The sequence below is a fragment of the Topomyia yanbarensis genome, chromosome 2 (genome assembly GCF_030247195.1).
Source record: "Topomyia yanbarensis strain Yona2022 chromosome 2, ASM3024719v1, whole genome shotgun sequence".
Taxonomy (NCBI): Eukaryota; Metazoa; Arthropoda; class Insecta; order Diptera; family Culicidae; genus Topomyia; species Topomyia yanbarensis.
This window is the reverse complement of record NC_080671.1, coordinates 241438445-241454232: the sequence shown is the minus strand read 5'-3', so window position 1 is coordinate 241454232 and position 15788 is coordinate 241438445. Positions and strand designations below refer to the sequence as shown.

The 15788-nt window shown below is 36.9% G+C and overlaps 1 protein-coding gene across 4 annotated transcripts in view; it reads left to right on the top strand.

The window, feature by feature from the left end:
- LOC131682998 (conserved oligomeric Golgi complex subunit 7) overlaps positions 1-15788 on the top strand; it is a 615369-nt gene that overhangs the window by 534560 nt on the left and 65021 nt on the right. The window lies entirely within an intron of this gene.

Genomic DNA, 15788 nt, shown 5'->3' with positions numbered 1-15788 from the left:
ATTTGATTAGTCCTAATTTGTGGCATATATCTCTTCCAGAATTTCTCTATTTCATTCTAGATCATTTTGATCGTTCTCTCGTCAAGATTTACGTAAATGAAAAAGGCCTTTGTTTTTCAGCTGTTATTAAGGCGAACGTCTGGTGTAAAGTGCTCAAACCGAAGCTTATTTTGGTTTACGATTTTGAAGGCAAGGTAACAATGGATTTTTTGTGATGTTAAGGTTGGACAGAGAATGCGCAAAATTCGCAAACGAAAAAAGCAGTTTTTTTCCACACCGCATGTCAGATCTTCATAAAAATCCATCAGCGTATGTAGAATGTTGTTACAGTACTGCTGATTGAATTTTATGAAGATCTGACATACGGTGTGGAAAAAAACTGCTTTTTTCGTTTGCGAATTTTACCCTTTCTCTGTCCAACCTTAAGATTTATTTATACATTCATTGTGCACGAAAAAAAAAATTCAGTCACGCGGAGCCACACATACGAGCATTCCAAGAGTAAACGTCGAACCATTTCCACACGTTGAGGAGCGCCACGGCGTTTCAGGATAGCTTTTTTTTATTTCGACAAAACTGCACCAAATTTTCAGTGTTTGTTTTAAAACCTTAATCAACGATGTTTCTCGAAATTTGGAAGCTCTGGTGCATTTGGTTCGTTTGTTATGGCAGTTTAAGTGAAAAAAGTGGTGTTCCACATTTATACGTTCACCTTACTATTTTTTGGATAACTTTTTTTTCTATTCACAAAAACTGCTCCAAATTTTCAGCGTTTATTTTAAAACTTAATTAACGATTTTTCTCGAAGTTTGAAAACCCTGGTGCATCTTGTTCGTTTGTTATGGCAATTTAAGTGAAAAATGTGTCCCTTATTTATCCGTTCACCCTATTTTCTCAGAATAACGTTTTTTCATTGAAACGTACTGCACCAAATTTTCGAAGTTTATTTTAAAGCCTAATTTACGATGTTTCTCAAAATTTCGAAGCTTTGGTGCATTTTGTTCGTTTGTTATAGCAGATTAAGTGAAAAAAATGTTCCTGCATTTATACATTCACTAAGAAAAAATATAGTTTCTCCCAAAAAATGCTTTATTTAAGTAATTATCCAATAATAATTAACACTTCATGTAGTAGTCAATCGAATTCCCATCATTTTTAAATACAAGTTTCATTTGCTGCGGCATTTAATTATCACTATTTTCTATATTTCTTGCTCTGAGCTTGGTTTAGAATGATTTGATTGCTTTCTTGAACTTTGCAACTGACGAATACTGCTTCGCGTTGTCATATACATCACGAACCATCATACTCGAAACATTTTCAATCGGGATAACGTCCGCAGAAATCGATATTTGAATGACCTCCGATATGTATGACAACGCAAAGAAGTATTCGTCAGTTGCAAAGTTCAAGAAAGCAATCAAATCATTCTAAAACAAGCTTAGAGCAAGAAATATAGTAAATCGTAATAATTAAATGCCAAAGCGAATGAAACTTGTATTCAAAAATGATGGGAATTCGATTGACTGATAAACGTAGTGTTGATTAATACCGGATATTTACTTGAGTAGGGGAGACTGTGGAGACTTGATCCCCTTTTTTATTTTTCAATCCTACTCCGTGGAATGATAAAAAAAAAATGTATTTTTTTGTAGTTTTATATTGTTTCTAGGGTTGACTGATAATCATAAAAAAATTACATGGAAATATTATACTGGACATGAGCTATGAGCATTTTTGGAAAACAACAAAAAATGGAAAAAAATTTGATTAGTGGAGACTCGATCCCTAATTTGGGGACACTTGATTATTTTTTGAAAATGTGTTTAAAAGAGCATGTAGGGTAATAAGCCTATTTTTACCCTGTTTCTATTATCATTCTACCCATCTGCAGCCTTTGGTTAGAGCAGCGTCTGCCATCTTTGGTCAACGCATTGGCTCAAATGTTGTTACGATAATTGGGTTACTCGATTAGAGTTTTTGCTGCACTCAAACAGAAGATTTTCACCATTCTCAAGACAATTTTGTTATTATATTGGCTTTTAATAAGAGTCGAATGACCTTAAGGCTAAAACCTATATAATCGAAATAAAAAATGGCTCCTCATAACAAAGCAAAGAAGCTGAAATAATAAAATTAATAATGAAATAATGTGGTACCTTCCCTAATAAGGCAAAAATAGGTACCTAACCCCATTCAATATGTATTGTGGTATTTATTAAATTGTTGTGATTAGATATTACTATTTTTGTTGCTACATATTACCAGGGCCGTCTTAAGACTACACGGGGCCCCTGGGCACTCTTGAGCTAGGAGGCCCCTACAATTGAAAAGCTATAAGTAGTACGCTGTAGTAGTACGATGATAAAAAATTCCCAGCTTTTCGGTACAGTTTCCACTCCATACCACTCTGAGGCTCTTTTACAAATTTAAGCCAAATCTGTGAACCGTGTTGACATTACTTTAAAAATAAAGTGGGATTTAAATTATACTGAGAACAAAGACGATTTCAGATTTCCACAACCTGGTGTCGTTGCCGATGTCCAAATATCGTCATGGACTTATTAACTACGCTATAGTATTCCCAGGCGGTGTAATCTGACCTTCATAGTTGGTAGACGTTGTTTGAGGATAAAAAGTGCTTCCATCAGTACCGTCTTTACGCATGGGCACACTGGGCCAGGGCCAGGGGCCCCGCGATTTTGGGGGCCCCGCACGTAGGATGAATATAAAACCATTCAATAGACTAATTTTCAAAAAAATGTTTGTAACTTTTGTATCGTGTGTATTGGGAATCCCATAGCACATGGGACAGCTTTTATTTATCATCGGACATAATAGTTCAAATGATTTGGGTGGGAAAAAGTCCGTTCGAGTTGGCCTCCTCGTACCAGGCGCCACCCTCAAATGGGCATAAAAAACACTATCTTGTTGTAAGGTTAAATGAACAAAATTAACCCATTATAACCCAGGGATTTCAAAAAGTGAGCCAAATGCAGTGATATCCTCAATTTCATCATAAAGTGTATCAAAGATTATGGGAAACACAAAATCGCCGCTTAAAATGGTTTTGAGAATGAAAATACCTCATGCAAAAAATGTGTGAAACATTTCTTCTTTTACACCTGTGACAACGTTTTGTCACATAGTGAAATTATTAGCACTAATTCTAACAATAAAATTCAATTAAATGTATTGCTTATTTTCCAGCTGCCATTTTCCTCAACTATACACGCTTCAAAAATGTAAATAAAATGACAAAAATTGGCTGCTGTATTGTATCACAATGAAGTATGAGGAGCAACGATCCCATTAGTGCAATAATGAAGCAATTAGATGTCAAAATTCTACAGTAAATACGCATGAAACGACGGATAGTTCGGCGTATGAAATTTCATACGCTAGGATATAATGGGTTAAGTAAAATTATAAGTACCTGACCTGATTCTTATTACTAATTCACATAATAATCACAGTAAACACAATCTTCTTATATTGTTTGCAAATATTTCCGAGGAGTCACCAAACTGAAAGGCATAATTAGCACGAGAAAAGGTTCGAATCATTGAAGACAGTGGTTCATGGAATCCAAAAGATGTCTGATGGAACCTCGACAATAATAATAACGTATCTCGTGTTCTCCTCACTACTCGGAAATCTAAGCCGGGCAGCAATTCAGGCGCATCACATTCTCCGTTTAAAATTGCCACCAAGGTAGTAGCTTGCTGGATACTACGATGACATTCTAATGTCTCAAAATTGAGCAGCTGGCAACGGTCACAATTCGGTGGTAAGTTTTGCGGCTCACGGCAAGACAAGTTCCTAAGAGCTAAGCGTACGAACATTTTCAGTACTCTCTCCAGTTTTAAACACCAGGTTACCCAAGCAACATATGTAACGAGTCTACGAAAAAATTTAGCCTATTTGGTTGAATATCCGTTGTAAAAAAGTATAAAAGCATTTTCTTAGATAGTGCACAGTGGGACGAGCCCGGACTTAAGTCCATATATGAAGGTTATGCGATATTCTCATTATTATTTTTCTCGTATCAGCTGCGCTATCAGAGACATTTTCGCGAGATTTTAGGTGACCTGAACGTAAAATGAATTTTTGACAGCTGTTTGAAGGGCATAACTCAAGTGTTTTTTGCATTGTTTGACCATAGAAACTACATACGGTTATTTTCGTTTTTCAAAGAAACGGTTGAATTTATGCATTACATTTCTTCACCAAAATTATCCGTGTGATAAAATTACATCGTAAAATCGCCAAAAACAAGTCTCTAGTTGGTTTAGTTAGTGTTTAGATAACTGTTTGTCATGAATTTGTATTGAATTCGAACTTCTAATGCGAATAAAACAACGACGCCCGTGAATGCCCGCGATCACACTATACTCATTCGAAAGCTTTTAATTTTCTCTTTAAAATGAGTCTATGCTAGTTTTGCGAAAACTTGCGATAAGCAGTCAAAATTTAAAAAAATCTGTGGATGGAGACGCGTGGTTATTACTGATATTGATTTTGAATAATCACTTTATAGCTAGAATAATGACCCAAATACTTGCACAACTCTCAAATAGCATTGAGAGCATGATCTCCAAGGGTTTTACTAGTGATCAAGACTAAGAAGCCGAGTGGGAAGTACGGTGTTTAGATAGTAAAGCTATTAAGAATGTTTAAAAATCAGTAAATACTTTCAACCATCTGAAATATATCATAAAATGTTTCTGAAACTATATCTTGCTAAGTTACGCAATAACTGCCAAATTGAGTGAACACAGTTGAGTTCTAGTCAATTGGTCAGACTATTGCGATCCGAATTTTCATAGCACTGATCTAGCTGCGAAATTATTCAAATAAAATAAGATAATTTTTAAATATACGCGAAAAAAGGAATTTGGATTTATCTTTATTTAAGATACAATAAGTAATTTAAGTAACTTAAAACACACCTGCGAAAAAAATCGTTAACCATCTTGTTGATTAGTGAATGTAATTAAACATTCAACTAAGACGCACAAAATGTTTGTTTTGAAAATGAAAGAAAATGTAGTATTCATATCAAGTAACCCATTAATGAACTAAACGTTCCAAAATAAGTCGAACACATCTAATTTGATCCGCAAAAACAAAATAGTAATTTCTGAAGCCCCTTAATGAGATGTCAATCAATTCGTTTCAATATGGAAAATAAATTCCAAAATTTCTATTGAAAAAATTATTGTAAAAGACAAAATACTTACTTTTGAGCCTAATAATAACTCTAATAAGTAGTAAAGTTAATTTATATTTTTATAACCATAATAGGAATTCAGCGCACAAAAAATTCTTAAAAAAATATTTTGAACCTTCACAACAAAATATTTATTTTTGAGCCACCCTAATGTATAATGAATTTTTTTACAAGTATTAATATCAAAAACGATTTAGCACACCAAAATTAATATAAAAAGAATTTAAGAACGATTTCGAAAAAAAAAATATTTTTGGGACACCCTAATGAATAGTAAATGTTTATTTTTAAAGTGTTTTAATATCAAAAACGATTTCAGCGTACCAAAATTACATTAAACTGTCCTATTTGAACCGATACGGCAAAGTTTGGACTTTAGTCCACCTTTTGTTCTAAGTCGTGTCACTGTGTAGTGGTTTGTTGCTAATAGACTACAAACAAGATTGTTGCTACTAATCAGACCGTAAAAAGTGGGTTTGTTGACTAAAAGAATTATTTTCCATTTTATTACTCCGATTCTAAACGATATTCAGTAGGTGGAGCTTATAATGTTTGATAACTGTTAGTTGAAAGTAACTGAATGCTATAGTGGATAGCAGCTGTCAGTGTTTGTTTGCAATAAGTATCGTATAAAGACCAAAACACTTGGAAACTCGTCAAATACTTGCCGACAATTAAAAAAAAATGCAACAACGAGATGGCGTTATCGATGCATCTGTATTTGTTATTTTTCTTCTGTCAACGAATCAGCCACAACGAGAAGGCGGCCATGATGCTTTCATAAATTTGTGCACCATATTCGAATTGCATATTGGTAGGCGCAATCGAAAACTGCGTCATTTGCCTGGAGCGCTATATATTGTTGTTATATTTTCATTCATTTCTGATTTTATTTGAGGGCACATTTAAAATGTAAACGTAAAATTGAAAAATTCACGGTAAATCTAGATGCGTCGGTGAAATTTAAGTATAGAAGAGCAAAATATTTGCTTTCAAATATTCCAAATTATCTTGCCCAAATAACATCGCATTATTCCAACACCGAAAATTTTCCAAACATAATGGAACTCGATTTGAAACTAGATGGCATAATTGATTTGCAATACAGCGTACGTTTTAATGACATGTTACAAATTGACTCCGCCTTGGGGCTTTTTTGGTGATGAAACAGTTGAGATCTTGTTCACCCGGCTTGATTATTACACGTGATTTGGTTTCATTATTAGTTATTAATATTCTTTTACTATAAAATATGTTGCTTGGGTTAGGTGATGGGGATTCCAAACCGGCAAGACGAACTCGAGGATTGGTCTGACCAATGCGCAGTATAGGGAATTTAGACAGTACGGATCCGTAAAATCCCGTGAAATCTTCGAAATGAGTCCCAACTGGCGATTTGCTTTCGCAATTATGTTGGTCATATGAGAATTGAAGGACAGCTTGTGGTCAAGAATTACACCCAGGTCATATTCTGCATTGACTCTCTGTAGCGCAACCCCATCGATACTGTAATCGAAGATTAACGGATCGTTCTTCCTGTGGAACGTTATCACGGAGCATTTGGCAATATTTGCAGTAAGCTAATTCATTCCACACCACTTCACAAAGCGATCAAATAGTGCTTGCAGTTGGTGGCAAGTCTCGGCTGACTGGATGACTAAGTACAGCTTAAGATCGTCGGCAAATATGAGCTTGTACCCGGAATCTAACACTAAAAAACAGTGAGAAAAGCAGTGGGCCTAGATTGCTGCCCTGCGGTACACCTGATCTATTGGTAAACGGAGCCGATATACAAGAGCCCAATTTCACACAAGGCGTTCTGTGCGTAAGGTAGGAGCTTAGCCACAACGTAAGCATGTCGGGCGCTCGTAAATTGTACAACTTCTTGAGAAGAATTTCATGGGCAATTCGGTCAAAAGCAGATTTCAAATCTGTGTATAAGTGTTCACTTGTGTTTTCTCCTCCATGAACACCGGGAACATGTAGGGTTGTTTCCAAAGGTTGGGGAACTTAGCCTGGTCAAATGATTGGTTGAAAATGCGGGACAAAGGTTCAGCAAAAGCCACGGCACAGCGACAGTAGACAACAGCTGGAATCCCATCCGGTCCAGGGGAGAAAGAGCTTTTTAGCTTTCTTGCAGTTGCTATTACCATGTCGGGTGAAATCGAAAAGGTGCTTAAGACAGCGATATCTTTCGAAACAGTTACTAATGCGATATCGATTTCCTGATCAGATGCTAAACAGGGAGCAACGACGGATGCGAAATGATTGCCAAACCATCCACAAGCTGTTGCAGTGGACGACGCTGCCTTTTCATCGAGGTACACATTGGAAGGAACACTGGAATTTTTCTGTTTTGAATTTGCAAAGTTCAAAAAACCTTTAGGATTACTTCGTAAGCCTACTTGAACTCGTTGTACTTACGATCTATACAGAACAGCGTTGAGATTCCGGTATGCTTCACTGGCAACGTGAAAGTCGTGATTCGTGGCGGGCGATTGTTTGCTTTAGCATGCATTTCGTTTTCTGCGAAGGACTCGCAGCGCCGATGTACTCCATGCCGAGGAAACAATCCCGTTTACTTGGAGATTATTCTGTAACCAGTCCTGAATTACTCGGCAGAAGTTTCTGGTTATTGCATCTGCATCAGCAGTTGGCTAGCTGGAACAACTACCGGCATAACCGGGCAACCAGGCGATTGCATCATGATAACTAGCGGTGCGTGGTGCGTGTCGACTTGCAGAAGGGGGACCCGATCAGAAACACATAACAAGAATATTACAAAACTATATCTCCCGTTGTTACTTGTTATAATTTTCTGTTATTTTAACTACTAACGAGACCAAATTCATAACACAATATGTTACGAAAATTGCATTCTGTTATAATCTTGTTATTTCATTCTGATCGGGGATACTGACTTCTCGACCGAAATACACAATATTCCTTCGAGCAGAAAACTAGGTCAACGACCCGTCCAATTTGATTGGTATGTGTAAAGCGGCAGGATAGATCTGTAGCAGCTTGGAATCGCACATTGCACCGTATCCTATGTGATCAAGTTGTTTAAAGGGCATCAGAGCGGTAAAAAACGAGGCTCTGCATGACTATTGAACCAGTTAAAACGTCAATCCCACATTTCGATTCAAGTTTCAATTTATTTTTAACTACAGCAAACAAACATTTGGCACACCAAGTGTACAAAATTTGGAAGGTACCGAACCTTAGCCAACCAACTAGAAAATTGAAAACTTTGATTGGCAAGCGATTTGCGGATGTGGAAAAATATTTATTTCTATGTCATATTTGAGTCTGTAAATGAACAAATTCACATGGAAATGCCCAAAAGTGACTTCTTGAAGTCTTACGAAGACTCGGTACTATTTGGTCGGATTTGGCAAGTTTCATTTTGCATGGTCAATCTTAGACTGACACAATACCAATAATGATGCTCTGTAATGCATCCGCCTTATCTAGAAAAAATAAACCATCGTGTAGACAAACGTCATGAAATCCCAATAAAAAAGTTGAAAATGGCCTTTTTAAAGTGTTTACACACATAAACCCTGACTTTCCCCTAGATTTGAATAAATGAGTCTCGGCAATGTGCGTGTGTTTGAGGGTATTTGAAGAACCTCGGACATTTGGTAGCGTTACCCAACCCCAAAATTTCTTCGTCTTGATGGAAGCCAGGGCCGTCTTAAGACTACACGGGGCCCCTGGGCACTCTTGAGCTAGGAGGCCCCTACAATTGAAAAGCTATAAGTAGTACGCTGTAGTAGTACGATGATAAAAAATTCCCAGCTTTTCGGTACAGTTTCCACTCCATACCACTCTGAGGCTCTTTTACAAATTTAAGCCAAATCTGTGAACCGTGTTGACATTACTTTAAAAATAAAGTGGGATTTAAATTATACTGAGAACAAAGACGATTTCAGATTTCCACAACCTGGTGTCGTTGCCGATGTCCAAATATCGTCATGGACTTATTAACTACGCTATAGTATTCCCAGACGGTGTAATCTGACCTTCATAGTTGGTAGACGTTGTTTGAGGATAAAAAGTGCTTCCATCAAGACGAAGAAATTTTGGGGTTGGGTAACGCTACCAAATGTCCGAGGTTCTTCAAATACCCTCAAACACACGCACATTGCCGAGACTCATTTATTCAAATCTAGGGGAAAGTCAGGGTTTATGTGTGTAAACACTTTAAAAAGGCCATTTTCAACTTTTTTATTGGGATTTCATGACGTTTGTCTACACGATGGTTTATTTTTTCTAGATAAGGCGGATGCATTACAGAGCATCATTATTGGTATTGTGTCAGTCTAAGATTGACCATGCAAAATGAAACTTGCCAAATCCGACCAAATAGTACCGAGTCTTCGTAAGACTTCAAGAAGTCACTTTTGGGCATTTCCATGTGAATTTGTTCATTTACAGACTCAAATATGACATAGAAATAAATATTTTTCCACATCCGCAAATCGCTTGCCAATCAAAGTTTTCAATTTTCTAGTTGGTTGGCTAAGGTTCGGTACCTTCCAAATTTTGTACACTTGGTGTGCCAAATGTTTGTTTGCTGTAGTTAAAAATAAATTGAAACTTGAATCGAAATGTGGGATTGACGTTTTAACTGGTTCAATAGTCATGCAGAGCCTCGTTTTTTACCGCTCTGATGCCCTTTAAACAACTTGATCACATAGGATACGGTGCAATGTGCGATTCCAAGCTGCTACAGATCTATCCTGCCGCTTTACACATACCAATCAAATTGGACGGGTCGTTGACCTAGTTTTCTGCTCGAAGGAATATTGTGTATTTCGGTCGAGAAGTCAGTATCCCCGATCAGAATGAAATAACAAGATTATAACAGAATGCAATTTTCGTAACATATTGTGTTATGAATTTGGTCTCGTTAGTAGTTAAAATAACAGAAAATTATAACAAGTAACAACGGGAGATATAGTTTTGTAATATTCTTGTTATGTGTTTCTGATCGGGTCCCCCTTCTGCAAGTCGACACGCACCACGCACCGCTAGTTATCATGATGCAATCGCCTGGTTGCCCGGTTATGCCGGTAGTTGTTCCAGCTAGCCAACTGCTGATGCAGATGCAATAACCAGAAACTTCTGCCGAGTAATTCAGGACTGGTTACAGAATAATCTCCAAGTAAACGGGATTGTTTCCTCGGCATGGAGTACATCGGCGCTGCGAGTCCTTCGCAGAAAACGAAATGCATGCTAAAGCAAACAATCGCCCGCCACGAATCACGACTTTCACGTTGCCAGTGAAGCATACCGGAATCTCAACGCTGTTCTGTATAGATCGTAAGTACAACGAGTTCAAGTAGGCTTACGAAGTAATCCTAAAGGTTTTTTGAACTTTGCAAATTCAAAACAGAAAAATTCCAGTGTTCCTTCCAATGTGTACCTCGATGAAAAGGCAGCGTCGTCCACTGCAACAGCTTGTGGATGGTTTGGCAATCATTTCGCATCCGTCGTTGCTCCCTGTTTAGCATCTGATCAGGAAATCGATATCGCATTAGTAACTGTTTCGAAAGATATCGCTGTCTTAAGCACCTTTTCGATTTCACCCGACATGGTAATAGCAACTGCAAGAAAGCTAAAAAGCTCTTTCTCCCCTGGACCGGATGGGATTCCAGCTGTTGTCTACTGTCGCTGTGCCGTGGCTTTTGCTGAACCTTTGTCCCGCATTTTCAACCAATCATTTGACCAGGCTAAGTTCCCCAACCTTTGGAAACAACCCTACATGTTCCCGGTGTTCATGGAGGAGAAAACACAAGTGAACACTTATACACAGATTTGAAATCTGCTTTTGGCCGAATTGCCCATGAAATTCTTCTCAAGAAGTTGTACAATTTACGAGCGCCCGACATGCTTACGTTGTGGCTAAGCTCCTACCTTACGCACAGAACGCCTTGTGTGAAATTGGGCTCTTGTATATCGGCTCCGTTTACCAATAGATCAGGTGTACCGCAGGGCAGCAATCTAGGCCCACTGCTTTTCTCACTGTTTTTTAGTGTTAGATTCCGGGTACAAGCTCATATTTGCCGACGATCTTAAGCTGTACTTAGTCATCCAGTCAGCCGAGACTTGCCACCAACTGCAAGCACTATTTGACCGCTTTGTGAAGTGGTGTGGAATGAATTAGCTTACTGCAAATATTGCCAAATGCTCCGTGATAACGTTCCACAGGAAGAACGATCCGTTAATCTTCGATTACAGTATCGATGGGGTTGCGCTACAGAGAGTCAATGCAGAATATGACCTGGGTGTAATTCTTGACCACAAGCTGTCCTTCAATTCTCATATGACCAACATAATTGCGAAAGCAAATCGCCAGTTGGGACTCATTTCGAAGATTTCACGGGATTTTACGGATCCGTACTGTCTAAATTCCCTATACTGCGCATTGGTCAGACCAATCCTCGAGTTCGTCTTGCCGGTTTGGAATCCCCATCACCTAACCCAAGCAACATATTTTATAGTAAAAGAATATTAATAACTAATAATGAAACCAAATCACGTGTAATAATCAAGCCGGGTGAACAAGATCTCAACTGTTTCATCACCAAAAAAGCCCCAAGGCGGAGTCAATTTGTAACATGTCATTAAAACGTACGCTGTATTGCAAATCAATTATGCCATCTAGTTTCAAATCGAGTTCCATTATGTTTGGAAAATTTTCGGTGTTGGAATAATGCGATGTTATTTGGGCAAGATAATTTGGAATATTTGAAAGCAAATATTTTGCTCTTCTATACTTAAATTTCACCGACGCATCTAGATTTACCGTGAATTTTTCAATTTTACGTTTACATTTTAAATGTGCCCTCAAATAAAATCAGAAATGAATGAAAATATAACAACAATATATAGCGCTCCAGGCAAATGACGCAGTTTTCGATTGCGCCTACCAATATGCAATTCGAATATGGTGCACAAATTTATGAAAGCATCATGGCCGCCTTCTCGTTGTGGCTGATTCGTTGACAGAAGAAAAATAACAAATACAGATGCATCGATAACGCCATCTCGTTGTTGCAATTTTTTTTAATTGTCGGCAAGTATTTGACGAGTTTCCAAGTGTTTTGGTCTTTATACGATACTTATTGCAAACAAACACTGACAGCTGCTATCCACTATAGCATTCAGTTACTTTCAACTAACAGTTATCAAACATTATAAGCTCCACCTACTGAATATCGTTTAGAATCGGAGTAATAAAATGGAAAATAATTCTTTTAGTCAACAAACCCACTTTTTACGGTCTGATTAGTAGCAACAATCTTGTTTGTAGTCTATTAGCAACAAACCACTACACAGTGACACGACTTAGAACAAAAGGTGGACTAAAGTCCAAACTTTGCCGTATCGGTTCAAATAGGACAGTTTAATGTAATTTTGGTACGCTGAAATCGTTTTTGATATTAAAACACTTTAAAAATAAACATTTACTATTCATTAGGGTGTCCCAAAAATATTTTTTTTTTCGAAATCGTTCTTAAATTCTTTTTATATTAATTTTGGTGTGCTAAATCGTTTTTGATATTAATACTTGTAAAAAAATTCATTATACATTAGGGTGGCTCAAAAATAAATATTTTGTTGTGAAGGTTCAAAATATTTTTTTAAGAATTTTTTGTGCGCTGAATTCCTATTATGGTTATAAAAATATAAATTAACTTTACTACTTATTAGAGTTATTATTAGGCTCAAAAGTAAGTATTTTGTCTTTTACAATGATTTTTTCAATAGAAATTTTGGAATTTATTTTCCATATTGAAACGAATTGATTGACATCTCATTAAGGGGCTTCAGAAATTACTATTTTGTTTTTGCGGATCAAATTAGATGTGTTCGACTTATTTTGGAACGTTTAGTTCATTAATGGGTTACTTGATATGAATACTACATTTTCTTTCATTTTCAAAACAAACATTTTGTGCGTCTTAGTTGAATGTTTAATTACATTCACTAATCAACAAGATGGTTAACGATTTTTTTCGCAGGTGTGTTTTAAGTTACTTAAATTACTTATTGTATCTTAAATAAAGATAAATCCAAATTCCTTTTTTCGCGTATATTTAAAAATTATCTTATTTTATTTGAATAATTTCGCAGCTAGATCAGTGCTATGAAAATTCGGATCGCAATAGTCTGACCAATTGACTAGAACTCAACTGTGTTCACTCAATTTGGCAGTTATTGCGTAACTTAGCAAGATATAGTTTCAGAAACATTTTATGATATATTTCAGATGGTTGAAAGTATTTACTGATTTTTAAACATTCTTAATAGCTTTACTATCTAAACACCGTACTTCCCACTCGGCTTCTTAGTCTTGATCACTAGTAAAACCCTTGGAGATCATGCTCTCAATGCTATTTGAGAGTTGTGCAAGTATTTGGGTCATTATTCTAGCTATAAAGTGATTATTCAAAATCAATATCAGTAATAACCACGCGTCTCCATCCACAGATTTTTTTAAATTTTGACTGCTTATCGCAAGTTTTCGCAAAACTAGCATAGACTCATTTTAAAGAGAAAATTAAAAGCTTTCGAATGAGTATAGTGTGATCGCGGGCATTCACGGGCGTTGTTGTTTTATTCGCATTAGAAGTTCGAATTCAATACAAATTCATGACAAACAGTTATCTAAACACTAACTAAACCAACTAGAGACTTGTTTTTGGCGATTTTACGTTCAGGTCACCTAAAATCTCGCGAAAATGTCTCTGATAGCGCAGCTGATACGAGAAAAATAATAATGAGAATATCGCATAACCTTCATATATGGACTTAAGTCCGGGCTCGTCCCACTGTGCACTATCTAAGAAAATGCTTTTATACTTTTTTACAACGTATATTCAACCAAATAGGCTAAATTTTTTCGTAGACTCGTTACATATGTTGCTTGGGTAACCTGGTGTTTAAAACTGGAGAGAGTACTGAAAATGTTCGTACGCTTAGCTCTTAGGAACTTGTCTTGCCGTGAGCCGCAAAACTTACCACCGAATTGTGACCGTTGCCAGCTGCTCAATTTTGAGACATTAGAATGTCATCGTAGTATCCAGCAAGCTACTACCTTGGTGGCAATTTTAAACGGAGAATGTGATGCGCCTGAATTGCTGCCCGGCTTAGATTTCCGAGTAGTGAGGAGAACACGAGATACGTTATTATTATTGTCGAGGTTCCATCAGACATCTTTTGGATTCCATGAACCACTGTCTTCAATGATTCGAACCTTTTCTCGTGCTAATTATGCCTTTCAGTTTGGTGACTCCTCGGAAATATTTGCAAACAATATAAGAAGATTGTGTTTACTGTGATTATTATGTGAATTAGTAATAAGAATCAGGTCAGGTACTTATAATTTTACTTAACCCATTATATCCTAGCGTATGAAATTTCATACGCCGAACTATCCGTCGTTTCATGCGTATTTACTGTAGAATTTTGACATCTAATTGCTTCGTTATTGCACTAATGGGATCGTTGCTCCTCATACTTCATTATGATACAATACAGCAGCCAATTTTTGTCATTTTATTTACATTTTTGAAGCGTGTATAGTTGAGGAAAATGGCAGCTGGAAAATAAGCAATACATTTAATTGAATTTTATTGTTAGAATTAGTGCTAATAATTTCACTATGTGACAAAACGTTGTCACAGGTGTAAAAGAAGAAATGTTTCACACATTTTTTGCATGAGGTATTTTCATTCTCAAAACCATTTTAAGCGGCGATTTTGTGTTTCCCATAATCTTTGATACACTTTATGATGAAATTGAGGATATCACTGCATTTGGCTCACTTTTTGAAATCCCTGGGTTATAATGGGTTAATTTTGTTCATTTAACCTTACAACAAGATAGTGTTTTTTATGCCCATTTGAGGGTGGCGCCTGGTACGAGGAGGCCAACTCGAACGGACTTTTTCCCACCCAAATCATTTGAACTATTATGTCCGATGATAAATAAAAGCTGTCCCATGTGCTATGGGATTCCCAATACACACGATACAAAAGTTACAAACATTTTTTTGAAAATTAGTCTATTGAATGGTTTTATATTCATCCTACGTGCGGGGCCCCCAAAATCGCGGGGCCCCTGGCCCTGGCCCAGTGTGCCCATGCGTAAAGACGGTACTGCATATTACGCATCTCTCGCCTGATTTTTTTACGAATTCCCCAATTCTCTGTGCGATTATTTGAAAGCTGTCGTTATTATGGTTGAGGAACGTCAAATGTGGGATGCATGGTTGCTACGTATACTGTAGTAAACAATTACAGTTAAGTTTTTGTACGATGAAGCGTTCATTTTTGACAGTTTTTTTGTTATTTTATGGCAACAATGACTTCAGTTGTTCTGGTGTGAATTTGGTTATTTTCAGTGGTGTGTATGAAACAATGCAAAGGGGATCAAATCGCCACGAATTTGAAGGGATCAAGTGAACCCATAGCATCTATTTCAGCAAACTTTAGTACAAATATAGTTGAACAAAAAAATCAGTTCAATAATAACGTAT